The 17,377-nt window shown below is 41.2% G+C and overlaps 1 long non-coding RNA gene across 1 annotated transcript; it reads left to right on the top strand.

The window, feature by feature from the left end:
- LOC104779902 lies at nt 7,472-8,162 on the top strand. The gene is made up of 3 exons (XR_766603.2): nt 7,472-7,686; nt 7,862-7,922; nt 8,003-8,162. It is a non-coding gene; the product is annotated as an uncharacterized LOC104779902 (long non-coding RNA).

The following is a 17,377-nucleotide window of genomic DNA, read 5'->3' as shown; positions in this document are numbered from 1 at the left end:
GACGTCATAAAAGAATTAATCTAATTCCCACCAACCAGGTAACTTTTGTTTTTGTTCGTTGAATACACTAAGATTGATGTATTCTTAATCTTCATGCTTGGGCATTTCAGCTTCGAAGATGGGAAAGCTGAATATGGGTGTTCACAATGTTTCTGCTCGTTACCACTGATCTTTTGGTGTCATCTCCTCTCCTTGTTCTAATCCTCCTCGCTCGAACGAAAAGACGAGTGAATGTGCTGCTGGGACCTCCCCATCCCGGAGGGATGCTTCTCTTACCCCTTTTCTTGAGAAGCTTTTGGCGGAGGTTTGTGCTAGTAAACAAGTCATCCAGAGTGTGAATCCTCTTCCTTTGAACCGACAAATCGAGCCAGCAACTCAGTTCGTCCTTCTCTGTCGACCAAACTCAGGTTGTCCTTCTTAGAAGAGGAAAGAAAGTGGCAGTCCTGGTTGCTTCAATCCATCCAAGAGGCAGAAAAAGGCGGACTATCGGTGGGACTTCCACTACTCTACTGCTGCCCGCTCTCTTCCTAACGATCCGGTCTTGTGTGCATATTTGTTTCGCAAAATCTATTTCAGGTCTGGTCGCCTTTCCGAGGTCGACCGTATGAGAGCATGGGAGATCATCACCGAGGTGGTGAAAGCATCTTTTTGAGGTTCGTCCCTTTTCCCAATTAGCTCGTCGCCATCACCAACCATTTGACCCTGTGCTATGAACGTCTCATCCGCGAGCTTGAAGCGTCTCATCTTGCATCTACAACATCTTCTGATCCTCTTGCTAAAGAAAGAATCAAACGACTTGAGGACCAGCTCGAAGAAGCTCTTCGGTCGAACACAAAGTTGTGCGAGAGGTCTCCAAGCTCGACCATCATCGCAGTGGTTTAATTACGGAGTGGGTTGCTCTTCGTGACAAGCTCACACAGTCTAAAACTTCTCGCAATAGGCTGCAGCTCACCCTCTACTTTTAGACGAGAAGGTTGAGAGATCGTTGTGACGATTTCGGCTACTAGAGAAAATCAAGGCTTCTCAGAGGGTGGCTCGTCGTGCACAAAAACTCCTACCGAAGCATAAGGAATACGCTGAAGCGATCACGACGTTTCGGTCAAAGTTCCTAGAGTACAATCAAGCTGCATGTAACGTTCGAATGTTGCAGACACTGGCTGAGGATGGCCAGATTACTTATTTGGTGGATGGGGTTGAATAGAAGGTTCTGACTACGATGGAGCAGCTCAGGGCCAAGGTGGAACAGATTTTTATTCCCGATATTACAGAGGCTGATTTTGACATCTCCTCGACTTTCAGTGAGCCCCTTCCAGAACCGGTGCCGTGGGTCCCATCCCCAAGGAGCAAAGAAACCGAGGGTCAAGAAGAAGAGTGTGGGGAAGGCCAGCATGATGGGGACCAAGGTGAGGAGACGAGAGAGGAGGGGCACGATGAACTAGGCAACAATTGTATTAATCACAATTAACCTTCAGCTGCTGAGCAGAACTCCCCTATCCAGGGACTTGTGGAATGATATGTCGTTCCTTTTGATTAATTGTGTCGTATTGGGGGTCGGCTCCTCTTGTAGTATTATTTTTTGAACTCTGATCTCGACTTGTTCTGCCCATTTTAACTCTACTTATGCATATTGCTTGTTTTATTATTTTTTTTTTTGCCTTAAAGTTATTCCCAACTGGGCTCGTGATAACAGAATTTTCACCCAGGGTATCAATTCCCTATGTAGTTGTAGTACAAAGGGTTATCAATCCTAATGGTTATATGCTAGCAGATATAATTCAATCAAACTATGCAAGTCAAGCCAAGAAATATAAGGGGTTTTAACTAACGATGCAAGCAATCGAGTACCGGATCGAGTAGGTGATTGGATGACAAGAGAATAAAAACAAAATTATGTACTACTCGAAGCCCCACACGATGCAAGTGATCGAGTACTGGATCAGATGGGGGATCGAGTTAATGCAAAAACTGTAAACAATCGAAAAAATTGGTTCATAACTATTCCTAATCCACCTAGAATGTTTTACATGTCTCAAGCAATCTATTCCCTAAACAAAGAATCTCTTACCCTTGCTAATCTTTTCTCATTGTAGAAACAATCAACCTTAATCACTTCCCTACCCAACTCTCGTTGGAGAAACATGATCAAGCAGGCATTAAAATCAGATTCACTATTGTCAATAAATCCCTTACTCATCTAATCTCTTAGGCTAAGTGAATAAATCTCTAGCATTAGTTGGTTCAAGCATTTCATCGAACATCTCTCGGTGCGGAAATGCCTAAAATCTAGTCTCAACCTCTCGGTCTAAAACTAGCATTAAGAACACTAATCCATAAGAGAATTTTTATAAAAACAATCAATCTAAAACATCCCATCTCTAGAACCTTTGGTTCACTACTCAGATCTCATCATAATCGACATAAAAGCATAGACGAATAAGAATTGCATAGAATAAAAGTAGATGATGAGTTGAAAAGGAGCAAAACGTAATATAAAATCAATGTAAAAGAATTCACTACAGGAAGTGATGGTTTCAATAGCAGTATTTAATAGCGGATTTTCTTGTTGTGCTATAGTTGAGTTTCTTAAAAACTAACATAGCGTTTCCATAATGCAAAACGCTATACTAGGATGACCGCGAATAGATTTTGATGTGGCGCCGAGATTTTGGTTCTACGATTGCAATATCAAAAATGAAAATGCTATTTTATGGGAAACCGGGAAAATGAAAATTGCGTTGCCACCCAAAAATTTACTAAGTAAATTAAAAAAAAAAAGAGAGAAAAAGAAGAAAAGAAATTAAAGAACCTAGGTTTTACAAAAAAATTACTGAATTCTATCTCTTTCTCCGCCACTTCTCTCGCTGTTCTCTCTTTCTCCGCCGAAACCATCTCTGAATTCCAAAGTTTTCTTCAGTTTGTTTCTCTTATCTCATTCAGTTTAATTCTTCTCTCTTTCTTCTCAGTCTCATTCTAAATCTTTCAGTTTGTTACTCTCAATCCTTGTAGATCTCGATCGTCAGTTTCATTGTTGATCTCGATCGTCAGTTTCACTGGTGAGGTTGAAAGTGACTCAGAAGGTAAAATATATGTTTGGGTGCTCGTTAATTTGCAATGATTTAATAATTCATGTTCGTTAAAATATATGTTTCGGTGATCTGAATCGTATGTTGTTTCTCACTGTTGCAGGAAGATTGAAGTTAATCTTCAGTCGAAGGTAATATTTGATACTGAGTGATGTTTGTCTGAGTTTAATCGATATTATCTGAAACTGTTGTAATGATATTCATATCTTTTTATGTTTGCAGAAACTAGATTCAAGCTTTTGTTCGGTCGTACCTTGATTTGTGTAAGATATTATTTCTAGCTTTTTTTGTCATTTTGTTGTTGATGTGGTTTATGTGAGTATTTGATGAGTAAAGTTTTTATCACAATTGTACGTATAATTGGTGTTGGAGCTTGGGTAGTATTGGTGTATGAAGAAGACATGGGTCTGGCTTCCAAGGTATGTGTCTGATTCTGATCTTGTTATTTTTATACATGGATTCATTTATAATGTGATTCTAAATAGTGTAATTTAATTACCTTATACAGGAATAGCCTTGAGTATGAGATGGAAGCAAGAAATTTTGTATTTGGAGCTGCATGTAGGTTGGGTAATCCTACAGAGATGTTTTGTCCCTGCATTGATTGTAGAAATGTTTGCCAACAGCTAATACAGACCGTATTAGATCATCTAGTGATTCGGGGTATGGATGAGAAATACAAGCGGAATCCATTTTGGAGTAAGCATGGGGAAAGGAGGGACAGAACAGCTGTTGATGTTCCAACTTCAGAGGAAGAGGCTTTTGAGTTGATGAAACAGCTTTTTTTGAGTCAGAATTTAATGATGAAAAAACAAATGAGGAGTGTCGAATTCCAGAAGATTCTGAGTTTAGGGAGAAGTTAGAAGAAGCCGAAACTCCACTCTACTCATCATGTCACAAGTACAACAAGGTTTCTGCGATAACAGTGTTGTACCACATCAAAGTGAAGAGTGGGATATCTGAGAACTTCTTTGACCAAATACTGACTACTGTTAAAGACATGTTACCAGCAGATATTGTGCTTCCAAAGTCCACTGCCGAAATGAAAAAATTCTTGAAGATATTTGGGTTTGGTTACGATGTCATTCACGCATGCAAGAACGACTGCATACTTTATCGAAAGCAGTATGATCAGATGGAAAACTGCCCAAGATGTAGTGCTGCAAGATGGAAAGTCGATAAACACAGTGGTGAGGTAATGAAGGGGATTCCAGGGAAAGTTCTTAGGTATTTTCCAATCATGGATAGATTGAAGAGGATGTTTAGATCAAAACAAATGGCTGAGGATTTGCGTTGGCATTTCAACAATAGTAGTGAAGATGGTTTAATGTGACATACGGTGGACTCCATTACCTGGGCACAAGTGAATAGTAAGTGGCCAGAATTTGCTTCTGACCCTAGAAACCTCCGACTGGGTCTTTCTACAGATGGAGTCAACCCTTTCTCTTTGCAGACCATAAATTACAGTACATGGCCAGTTTTGTTAGTTAACTACAACATGCCTCCTACAATCTGTATGAAGGCCAATAACATCATGTTGACTATGTTGATCCCTGGTCCAACTGCACCAAGTGACAACATTGATGTATATCTAGCACCTTTGATAGAGGATTTAAGAGATTTGTGGACAGAAGGTATTGAAGTTTTTAACTCTTTCATGAAAGAGAAGTTTACACTTAGAGCTTTGTTGTTGTGGAGTATCAGTGACTATCCAGCCTTAGGGACATTGGCTGGGTGTAAGGTTAAGGGGAAACAAGCATGTATCGTTTGTGGAAAGGACACACCATGTAGGTGGTTGAAGTTTAGCAGTAAGTATGTGTATTTGGGCAATAGGAAACGATTAAGGCCTGGACATCCGTACAGGCGCAAAAAAGGATGGTTTGACAACACTATCGAGAATGGGGCAGCAAATAGAATTCAAACTGGTGCAGAGATTGCTGAGATATTAACAGACTTTAGGAATGATTTTGGGAAAACTTTGGATATTCAAAAGAAGAGGAAACGATCTACATTTGATGAAGATGAGCTTATTGCAGGAGAAGAGAATAGTGATCAATGGAGGTGGAAAAAACGGTCCATATTCTTCGAATTGCCGTACTGGAAGGTAAATATTTGTTTGTTTTTTTAAAATTTATATAGATATATGGATATGCAACATATATATAGGCTGACAATATTGCTGATCATGTGTTAGGACTTACCTGTGCGTCATAACATTGATGTCATGCATGTGGAAAAAAATGTGTTTGATGCTTTATTGTCCACTCTGATGCTAACTGCTAAATCCAAAGATGGCTTGAAAGCAGAAAAGATTTGGAAGATATGGGAATACGAAGACATTTGCATACACAATTAAGGGGCAAGAAAACATACTTACCTCCAGCGGCTTATTGGATGTCAAAGGAAGAGAAAAGAAGGTTTTGCCTGAGGTTGTCTAAGTTTAGAGGCCCTGATGGATATTGTTCGAATATTGGGAATTGTGTGTCAATGAATCCTCCTGGTATTGGTAGTCTTAAGTCACACGATCATTATGTCTTAATGCAAAATCTGTTTCCCGTGGCTTTGAGAGGCTTGCTGCCAAAAGGGCCTAGAATTGCTGTGACTCGAGTCTGCAACTTCTTCAACAGATTATGCCAACGTGCTATTGACAAGGAGAAGCTAATATCGTTGGAGGCTGAGATCGTTGAGACAATGTGCCAACTGGAGCGGTTCTTTCCTCCATCACTGTTTCATATCATGTTCCATCTCCCCCTACATCTAGCAAGGGAGGCACGTTTGGATGGACCAGTGCATTTTCGTTGGATGTATCCATTTGAGAGGTATTGTTTTATTTAATATTTTTATCTATTACTTGTGTGGTAATATCACATGATTATTAACGATATGTTTTTTGATTTAGTTATAGGTATATGAAGACACTTAAAGTTTATGTCAAAAATTATGCAAGGCCAGAAGCATGTATGGCTGAGGGATACTTGGCTGGAGAATGCATAACCTTCTGCTTAGACTTTCTAAAGAATTCTGCACCTGTCGAATAAGCAGTAAAAAGAAATGAAGATCTGGATTTTGATGATGTTTTACTTGAGGGTCGTCCACTACAGAAGGCTTCTGTGGCCAGCTGATAAGGTGATTTTGGATGATAAGGTCTGTTTCAATGACCCAACAAGTCCAAATCCTTCTGATGAGTCACTTGAAAGATGCAAAGTTTATGATTGGAATGGCGATAGTGAAGTTGTTGTTGAGGGTGTTTTGTGTTCCACAAATCCGAGAGAAATGCTCAACAACATCCCTCTGGGTCCAAATGCTGCCATTGTAAAGATTGACGGTGTCCTGAAGGAAGCTGTTTATCTATGGAGGCCAACAGAAGAAACACTTCTGATGGCTGATGCACTCAATGTACAAATCGCATGGCAAATGGATAAAATAGAAGTCATCTTCTGATGGCTGAGACTTCTAAGTACATAGTGAGTTGAAAATTATAAAACAATGTTTTATCGTGTTTACTTCACTTGACTTTCTGAGAACTTAAAACTTGAATGAGTATTTTCGAATCTATGCATTTCATTGACTATCTTGTTTTCAGTCTAATCTTGCCTTAATGCAAAATTAAATATCAGCAACCACAACAATAACCTAAAATTTTAGATGTGCACAAAAACACAAATTTAAATATTAATACAAAAGAAATTAATATAATGGGTTTAAACATTTAATTTGATAATTTACGTTTATTTTTCAATTAAAAAAATTTATATTTTGCATTTTTCCTATTTAATAAAGTAATATAATGAGACAAATATAACTATCAATAATGACAAAATTTACCTTTTTAGTATATACATTCTTATGTTTAGGGTAAGGATAGGGTTTCAACCCTTAAGGCTAGGGTTTAGGATTATGTTTGTTTTAAATAGTAGCTAATAGTAAATATATTGTAATGTTAAAGGATAATTAAAAAACAATTCGAATCATTACTTAACTTATTCTAAAAACATTGAATTTGAACAAACTATTAACACATTAGAACATTAGATTACATGTTTCTCATAGTAACATTATGGCTTAACATGCCTTCAAATAAACTATACAAAAAAATGTTTCAAATATATTTTTAAAATTTTTTAAAAATTATGGCACATGAGGTAATCTCATAGAATGTTTAACACATAATTTTTTAATTTTTAATAAATTCCAAATTAGCATAGAAAACACATTTTAATTTCTTCAGAAATAATAGCCAATGACAAGGGTTCATTCGGATTGCTGACATGGCGAAATCCACATACTCCTTAAACAGACCTATTCAACCAATCATGGTATAGGACTCGGAGAGATGACGTGGCGCGATCTTAGTCTTTGCTCTTTAGGTCATTTATTCACTCCTTTCTTAATTTCTATTCAGCCGCAAAGATATTCTTTCTCTTCTCCTTCCTAACCTCTTAATCGATGGTCACCTCTTCTCCTTCCTAACCTCTGAATCTCTTCTCCTTACTAACCTCTGAATCGATGGTCACCTCTGAATCTTCTTTTCCACCTATCTTATCTCGATTTCTCTATACTAAAACGGATCTGCGGAGATTTATCGATGCTCACCTCTGAATCGGTATTGGCTCGACCATGTCTTTAAACTTGCATTGTTCCTTGTCTTCTTTACTTTATTAATGTCTTTAAACTTGCATTGTTCCTTGTCTTCTTTACTTTATTAATGTCTTTAAACTTGCATTGTTCCTTGTCTTTAAATGTTTAGTAATGTTTACTGTTTTGTCTTCGTTTTACAGCATTTGGCATTTTAGAGCACACGGTGTACCGTTCAAGACGAATGAGAGAGAAATTAAATGAGTATTGTTCCTTGTCTTCTTGAATTATCACTCGATTTTCTTTGTTGTTCTGCGTATATTTAAATTTGTGGTTCCTTGTAGGATAAACGTGAAGCTTCAAACCAAGACAAAATTCAGAAGTTTAATTCTCTTTGAATTTATTTTCAGCTGAAATGCACACATTGTGTTAATTACATGTAAACCCAGTTTTAATATTATCAAATATCATATTCTTTTAATACAAATTTTGTATAATTGCTTCCTCTCTATACACAAAATACCAAATTAAATGATGTATACACAAAATACCAAATTCAATGATGTATATAACTACGAATACTGTATAAATACTTAATTGTACGAAATACGCAATATACATATACCTCAAAGTTTCTACGAAAACAAATACATGCTAAAAATCATACAAATTAAAACGTTATACCATACGTTTACTCAAACGCTATATGTCCACAAGCTAAATTGCTATCACAACTATAACTTACTTACATATTCGAAGTGCTATTGAAAAAGCAATCAAACTGCTATAATTAATAATATTTACAACATTAAAGATTCGCTATCTTACAACTAACGATTGCATAAAACAAAACGCTATATTAACGAAATGTATAATAGCATTCACCATAACCGCTATGTAAAGTGTCATACCTACTATAACAGGCACAGAGATAGCGCTATGTAAAGTGTCATACCTACACCGTTCTAGTATCGTTAAATAGCGTTTTTCCGATGCTAAAAAAAACCCTTTTTTCCTGTAGTAATTGCAAAGACAGAATAAGAGAATTCCTAACAAAGCTTGTAAGAAAGTAAATCAGTTCTCTCTCTCTTTCTCTCTCTCTCTCTCTTTGTAGCTCTCGCTCTCTCTGTGTCGTGTGTAGTGTCTTGTGTTTGAGAAAATAGGAAAGGGTTTATATATGGAAACTTTTTGACCTAGCCGCACAACCATCATTTGAAGACCCACACGAGACTAGGGTCGAACACCTCCTCGGGTTGGGGTTCAAGTAGTTCCTTTTGAGCTTAGATCCACTTGATTGGGTTAAGGTCTTGGGCTGTTCTTCTTGCACCATCAAACCATTGAGTACATGCTCGGGTTTCTCCTCATTTTTGCTCTCTTTAAGGCTCCCAAGCACCTGATTTCATTGAAATTGCAACAATGCAACACCCTAAACAACCAAAATGCAAGTATTTAAGGTTAAAGACCTAAAAGTGCTAAGGTTGGACTCTTTACAATGCAAAACATGACTAAAAATATGCCTAAAAAGGAGTAAAATAGAGAAACATCAGCTCGTCTTTTTATCCGAGCGGGATCGTTTTATCTGCCTGTACAATTTTAGGTGCGATGCGCGATGATCGGCTTATTATGTCATTGGCCTTAGGTTGTCTAAAATTGCAAGCTGCGACTCGGCTTATTGTTTGGTTCTTGAGAGCCTTTGCGAGCGACGGCTCGACTTTTAATTTTATATATATCTCGTACGTTTTTAGGTGCAACGCGCAGTGATCGGCTTACCCTATTTTAGGTAAGTTATCCAAAATGCAAGCTGCGACTCGGCTTATCGTTCAGTTCCTGATAGCTTTTGCGAGTGAAGGCTCGGCTTTTGAATTTATTCGCAACGATGTACTTTGCAAGCCGCTCGTACTGCCTACGCACCATCCATTCATAAGGGATCAAGCTGCTCGTATTGCAGATTGATACTAGGATTTTTGTATGTCCTAGCAGGTTCAATTAACAGGTTCCTGAGACGCAAAACAAACAAGCAGACAACCAAAACAATTCAGTACTCAGAATGATAAGTGTAACAGTTCCAGGAATGTAATAAAAATCAGAAAGAAAGAAGTCCTAAGGATGGGGTAATTGATGTCGGTGGAGTATCCTAGTCTACAGAGTGTTTAACATATCACAAGAAAACTATCCCTAAACAATGAACATCACAACTTAGCTAATCCAATCTCTTGGCAAAAGCTACTCAGACTCAACCACTTCCATACCTAGCTCTCGCTAAAGAAACATGGTTGAGCAGGCATGACAAACAAGTTCATTCACGTCAACAAACATCCTAGACAACTAATCTCTTAGGCTAGGAACGTAAGTCTCTGGCACTAGTTGGTCAGACATTTCATCAAACCCCTTTTGGGTGTGGAAATGTCTCGAGCCTAGTTCCAATTGATCTGAGAGAAACTAGCAATTCTAACTCTAGTCCAGAAGGGAATCATACAAATCAAGCTTAAACACCCTACCTCCGTAAGATCCTCCACCTAATCTATCCAATCCTCAAGAACTACCACACTACTCAGATCCGAAAATCATCGTCAAGGATGCAAACATAGAAAACATTGAAACAAGCATTCTTAGTAGATAAAAATAAGATGAACAACTTTTTAGAAGGAATCAAATGCAAAATCTGAATAAATCTCAAAGATATCGGAATACAAGTCTCAGAACGTGTTTTTGTGGCTAGGTTAAAACCTTCTAGGAAAGAAAACAACACGAGATAAAAAATGATAGGTCTCAGCAAAGACTTAACATAATGTGTATATCGTAGTCCAACATGGAAAGCCCTAAGACTTAAAACGACAAGGTAAAGCGTCGGTTCGGTAAACTCCTGAAGCGTGTGAGACCAAACGTCTTTCTTCCTGACATGTGCGATCGAGTCCGTGCGCGTCGAATGGAATGCAATGTCATCATGGCTTGGACGGACGCTGGGGAGCATGGCTCGGATGGACGCACTGGGGAGCATGGCTCGGAAAGACGCGCTGGGGAGCGTGGCGGGGGAGCATGGCTCGGACGAGACAAGCTGGAGTGCGTGGCGGGAGAGCATGGCTCGGACAAGACAAGCTGGAGTGCGTGGCGGGGGAGCATGGCTCGGACGAGACAAGCTGGAGTGCGTGGCGGGAGAGCATGGCTCGGACAAGACAAGCTGGAGTGCGTGGCGGGGGAGCATGGCTCGGACGAGACAAGCTGGAGTGCGTGGCGGGGGAGCATGGCTCGAGCGTGGTGTATACGCATCCACTAAAATGATGATAATTCTTGACCCACATCTCCGATTGGCTTGAAATAAACGGAGTTGGAAAGATAACTCAATTCCCTACAACTTTGATGAAGACGTCGAAAGCTAAATCCCACTCGATTGGAATGGCTCGAACGGATGGCTCGGTTGACGCTTCCCGGAAATGGCTCGGACGAAAATGGCTCGGACGAGAATGGCTTCCAACGTCTCCCAAATACCTGAAATACTCCGAAATGCACAATGTATGCAAGGATAATGCAAGAACTACCTAAACATGCAAAGTGTATAGAAAGGACTAGAAAATGATGCAAACCAATGAGTTATCCTAGCTAAATGCATGATAAAAATAGGCTAAAGAGAGACAAAATATAGACATATTAACTCCCCCAAACTTACTCATTGCTTGCCCTCAAGCAAACAATCAAGAATAGAGTATGGAGAAGAGGTGTGAAGATGGGGTCTCAGAACCTAAAACATGCTGAATAGAGTAGTTAAAATCAAGGTCCTTGTTTTTAGCTCTATGATGCATGGTGAAGGAACTTTTTTTTTTTTAATCTACACATGCAATCCTATCAATCATTCCCTTTAACATTCATTAACAGAGAACCGTGAATCAAGCTAAGCAATGTCATTGAACTCATTTGGCTAGGGTAAAAGGTCAGAGACATAGATGGTCTCCTCCTCAGGTGGTTTTATCAATTCAGAACAAGGTTCTCTCACAAAAGGAGTGAGCTTAAGAGAAGGCTAAAGGTTGAAACCACCTGATACATACAAGAGCAGTGCCCTGTCTACCCAAAGAACATTCCAAACCGAAGATGGTCCTACCCTTCATCACAAAAATTATCTCAAACCCATTCTTTCATTCTTTACACTTGGTCTTAGGAGAAGTTCACTTCTTATCATTCTAGCGGATTGGGAAATCCTTTCGTTTTATGCCCGGAACCAATAACTCATTATTTTGCTCAACCCAATATCCTTTACTAGACTTGTAAACATTGAAAACACATCCCCCTCCTAAAGATTTTCTACCCTTTACTTTCTTTTTACACTTCACTTTTCTGCACAAATCCATACCCAATACCCAAAATCGAGTTCTCACCTAGTCCTACTAGTCCGGATAACGCGAACTAGAACTACACAGGATCCTACTCTTGTCGGTTAGAACCTAACACTTTCTAACAAGCTCAACTCGGAAAAAGGCCTGACACTCAAGAATACAATTGGCTTGAAAGAACGGTTGGTTAAGGGTGCGGGGAACTGTTTCAAAGATGGGAATCAGCTACTTGGATTGACAAGGGTGGTAAAAATGTGAAAGACAATCCAAGTATGTATATGGTATCCATGAGTTCGACTTCAATGCATAACATGATAATTTCAAGTCAGGATTAGGTTCAGATAGATAGGGAATGACGTCAATTCAAAACATGCTTCAATCTTATTTTTTTCAAGTTCAATCAACAAGCATCAAAGAACTAATAACAAGGGCCTTGATCCTATCCTATTGAATTCAGCATGCTACCAAGGTTACAATCATCATCAACCCCTGTGCTAAATGCAACACCCCTATATGAATGACACTAGACTCAATCCTAATATGCAAGTGCAAGCTACATGAACACTCTGTTTTTGTGGATATTTTCGAATTTTTTTCAATTTTTTTGGTTTTTCTGTGCAAATAAATGAATGCAGACTCAAACATGATATGATACAAAAATATGAAATAAGAATCACAGAACACGACATCAGATACATCATCTCAAACCCTTCCCCAAACTTAAATTACACAGACTCCTGTGTAAGAAAAATTTGCAGGAGAATTTGAGAATCACAACAAAAACAATGCATGGAATGAAATGGTATGTACAAAGGGAGGGTCGGAATACTTCAGTAGTAGAAGAAGGAGTCCGTGCTCGCCCAAGGAGGAGCGTGAAACTGACTCTGTCCTTCGCCTTGTTCAGGATCCGCTGGTGTGACATCAGCTGGTTGGTCGACTTGCTGCTCAACCGCTTGCGTGTTCTGGTACATGTTCGGCTGCTTGTCACACTGCATGTCATAGACTCTGGACTCACCATGGTCCGATACCAACACAACCACCTCGGTAGGCTGATAATCACCTTGTTGTTCGACCTGCTGCTCAACCTCAACTTCATGCTCATTTCGAGCAGCAGAACGACGCGCTGATCACCGACTAGAAGAGGCTCTGGAACCTCGCGAACCGCATCTCTGTCTCTCCCTAGACTCGTGTGACGAGTGGCATGAAGGAGCGGGTGAAGGCTGACGCTCCCGAGGTACATATGAAGATTGACGTGCTAGAGAGGGATTCAGAGAGGGTGTTCGTGCTAGGGTCGCGGAAGGCCATCCTAACATTGGTCTGGTGTCCTTGGGGATAGACCTAGGGATAGCGGTTGTGGAAGTGGAGCAGCTAAACTTGCGCATGAAGTTCTTGATAGTTTTGGTGAAGCTGCTGAGCGCCTTGTCTCTGGCTTTCCCCCATCGCTGAAGCTGGTTTAGGCGTTGATGTGCTGCTCTGACCCCCTTAGCCATTCTTGGGTCTGAGTACTCCTCTAAGTAGAACTGCTCTGGGCGATACTCCTCAGTGGCTTCCTCCATTGGCTCGGCCTCTGCTGCCGCAACGCCCACATGTTCCTCCGCAACTTCAGAATTGTATAGGGTATCCGTGGGAGGGATGAACTCGATATGCTCACCCCCTAAGATCGTAGTCAACTCGACGCAAGGGACGAGTAATCTCGAAGGACCAACAACAGGATGCACAAACTTGTAGAGCAACCGTCCATGCCTCAAACCCCAATCCAAGGTGCGTAGCTGTCGCAGGTTGTTGATGTCTATCCAACGTGGTGGGTGTGACTCAGAGTGTAGGGGAACACCAGCAGCCTCAAGGAACCAAGTCACTACGCCTCCCATGCACATCACTCCGGGAGTGTGGTTGCCGCTGAGCCTCGAGACCCAGCTCTTGTATGACATTAGGTAGTTGAGAAGGTAGAGCGAGACGGAAGTGTTGGATATGTCACCTTGCATCGCGGTGAAATCCATGGCAGTGAATGAGAGTCCCTTAAGCGCGAGATCAATCATCTCAAGCTCTCCGTTTGTCATGTATCCCTTGATCCCTTTGGCGTAGAATGCATTCGAAACCGCCTTCTGGAAGTAACGCAATACTAGGCTGCGCAGGTTCAGCGCTTTTGTCTTCGATGAGGTGAATGTGGGCGTGCTCCCAATTGTTGCCCAGAGTGCGACCATCTCATTCCGCTCAAACTGCAGCGTAGACCCTGTTCTGCTGGGAAATCCAAACATCTCTTTGACGGTTCTGAGGGAGAGGGTGTGGAATTGGCTGGAACGCGAAATGTAATGTAACCCAGACCTCCATCAGACATCATTCCCGGCTCATCCACATATAAGTGCATCTCCAGAGTGCAGAGGAGCTGAATTGTCTCCTCCCTATATCCATTCTTGGGTGTGTTCATGATTCTCTCCAAATGGCACCGCCTAAACAGATACTGAACATCTTCTGCAATCCCGAGTTGCTGCATCGTCTTCACATGGGGATACCTTGTTCCATCAAACTCCAACTGCTGGAACAGCTCGTAGTATTCCTGGGGAGTTAGTTTCGTCTCACCGCTCTTCCGTCTGACCGATTTTCTGNCTCAAGGAACCAAGTCACTACGCCTCCCATGCACATCACTCCGGGAGTGTGGTTGCCGCTGAGCCTCGAGACCCAGCTCTTGTATGACATTAGGTAGTTGAGAAGGTAGAGCGAGACGGAAGTGTTGGATATGTCACCTTGCATCGCGGTGAAATCCATGGCAGTGAATGAGAGTCCCTTAAGCGCGAGATCAATCATCTCAAGCTCTCCGTTTGTCATGTATCCCTTGATCCCTTTGGCGTAGAATGCATTCGAAACCGCCTTCTGGAAGTAACGCAATACTAGGCTGCGCAGGTTCAGCGCTTTTGTCTTCGATGAGGTGAATGTGGGCGTGCTCCCAATTGTTGCCCAGAGTGCGACCATCTCATTCCGCTCAAACTGCAGCGTAGACCCTGTTCTGCTGGGAAATCCAAACATCTCTTTGACGGTTCTGAGGGAGAGGGTGTGGAATTGGCTGGAACGCGAAATGTAATGTAACCCAGACCTCCATCAGACATCATTCCCGGCTCATCCACATATAAGTGCATCTCCAGAGTGCAGAGGAGCTGAATTGTCTCCTCCCTATATCCATTCTTGGGTGTGTTCATGATTCTCTCCAAATGGCACCGCCTAAACAGATACTGAACATCTTCTGCAATCCCGAGTTGCTGCATCGTCTTCACATGGGGATACCTTGTTCCATCAAACTCCAACTGCTGGAACAGCTCGTAGTATTCCTGGGGAGTTAGTTTCGTCTCACCGCTCTTCCGTCTGACCGATTTTCTGGGAGCTTGAGTAGGTTGAACTTGTTGAGGTGAAAATCCTGGTGGTGGTCCGGAAGGAGCGTGAGAACTTTGCTGGAACTGTTGCTTAGGCATGAATCCTTGATTGTAATGAACAAAAGGTTTTTACGGACCTTGTTGTTGCTGTTGAGGAGGGTACACCTGATCTTGTGGATTTGCAACATTGGTGCTCCAGTAAAACAAATTGGGGTTCGTCTTGTAGGGGTTATAACCCTTGTTGTATCCACCTTGATTCTGGACGTAGTTGATTGCTTCAGACTGCTCACCCTTCCCATCCTGAGCTTGAAAAGGGTCATCCTCAAATACGAAATGGACAGTCTGTTGCTGACTAAGCAAGAGGCGGTAAAGCTTGTCATTGACATTTTTACGGTCCCTCTTGTACTTCTCCTCAGATCCAACGTCACCTCTAATCGTGCGGTCTTAGTCTTCATTGTAGTTACCGTCAGACTGGACAAGATTCTCAACCAGTTGCCATCCTTCATCAATGTCTTTGTTCAGGAAGTTACCGTTAGAAGCAGTGTCAAGCAGCATACATATCTTTGGTAGTACACCACGGTAGAGAGTGCTCAGCAGTGACTCGTTGCTGAAACCCTGGTGTGGACACTGGCTGTGGTAACCCTTGAAACGCTCCCAGGCTTCACAGAATGATTCTAAGCTCTTCTGAGTAAAGCTAGAAATCTCATTCCTAAGATGTGTTGTTCTGGAGTTGGAGAAAAACTTGGCCAAGAATGCTTTCTTGCAACCATCCCAGGTGATTATTGATCCCTTGGGAAGGTTTTTTTTCCCATTGATGAGCCTTGTCTCCCAGGGAGAATGAGAAGAGGCGCAACTTGTAACCGTCCTCACTCACGCCGTTGATCTTGGTGAGACTGCATAGATGCTCGAACTCGTCCAAGTGGTCGAGTGGATCCTCCATAGGCAACCCGTGGAACTTGTTTCCTTGGATCATGGAGATCAGACCACTTTTGATTTCGAAATTGTTGTTATGCACGGCGGGAGGGACGATTCCAGCGCGCTGAGTGTGAGTGTTTGGTGCATCCCCATCACCAATGTTTCGCGGTCTCGGATTTGGTTCATTCTGTTGTTCCATAGTGACTGGTGCGGGATGAGCAGTTAGATGACGAGCTTGTCGTGGTCTTTGTAACCGATTGATGTCGTCGACAGCAGGAAGGAGATTCTGATTTCCTCTTGATCTGGTGTGTATGCAAGGTTGCAATCAATAGGTTCCTGAGACGCAAAACAAACAAGCAGACAACCAAAACAATTCAATACTCAGAATGATAAGTATAACAGAACTTAACATTGCAAAACTTGAAGTCTCAAATGTAGCAAAACGAATCCCAAATGGCAACAGCGCCAAATTGATACTAAGATTTTTGTGTGTCCTAGGAGGTTCAGTTAACCTTATGCAGTTGTAGTACTTAAGGTGTCAATCCAAATGGGATGTTGCTAACAATTGAGATGCAATCAAGAAATCACAAGTCAAGCCAATTCAAAGAGAGTGTTTGTCTAGCAGTCCTAGAATGATGACAATACAAAACGGAAATGAGTCACAGAATCATAAACGAAAATGTATGACAAGTACCGAACAAGAATGAGTGAAACCGAAAACGATTCTAAGCATGAACAAACGAAACAGTTCCAGGAATGTAACAAAAATCAGAAAGAAAGAAGTCCTAAGGATGGGGTAATTGATGTCGGTGGAGTATCCTAGTCTACAGAGTGTTTAACATACCACAAGCAAACTATCCCTAAACAATGAACATCACAACTTAGCTAATCCAATCTCTTGGCAAAAGCTACTCAGACTCAACCACTTCCATACCTAGCTCTCGCTAGAGAAACGTGGTTGAGCAGGCATGACAAACAAGTTCATTCACGTCAACAAACATCCTAGACAACTAATCTCTTAGGCTAGGAACGTAAGTCTCTGGCACTAGTTGGTCAGACATTTCATCAAACACCTTTTGGGTGTGGAAATGTCTCGAACCTAGTTCCAATTGATCAGAGA

Source organism: Camelina sativa, chromosome 4 (genome assembly GCF_000633955.1).
Source record: "Camelina sativa cultivar DH55 chromosome 4, Cs, whole genome shotgun sequence".
In the NCBI taxonomy this organism is placed as follows: Eukaryota; Viridiplantae; Streptophyta; class Magnoliopsida; order Brassicales; family Brassicaceae; genus Camelina; species Camelina sativa.
This window is presented reverse-complemented; position numbering and strand designations above follow the sequence as displayed.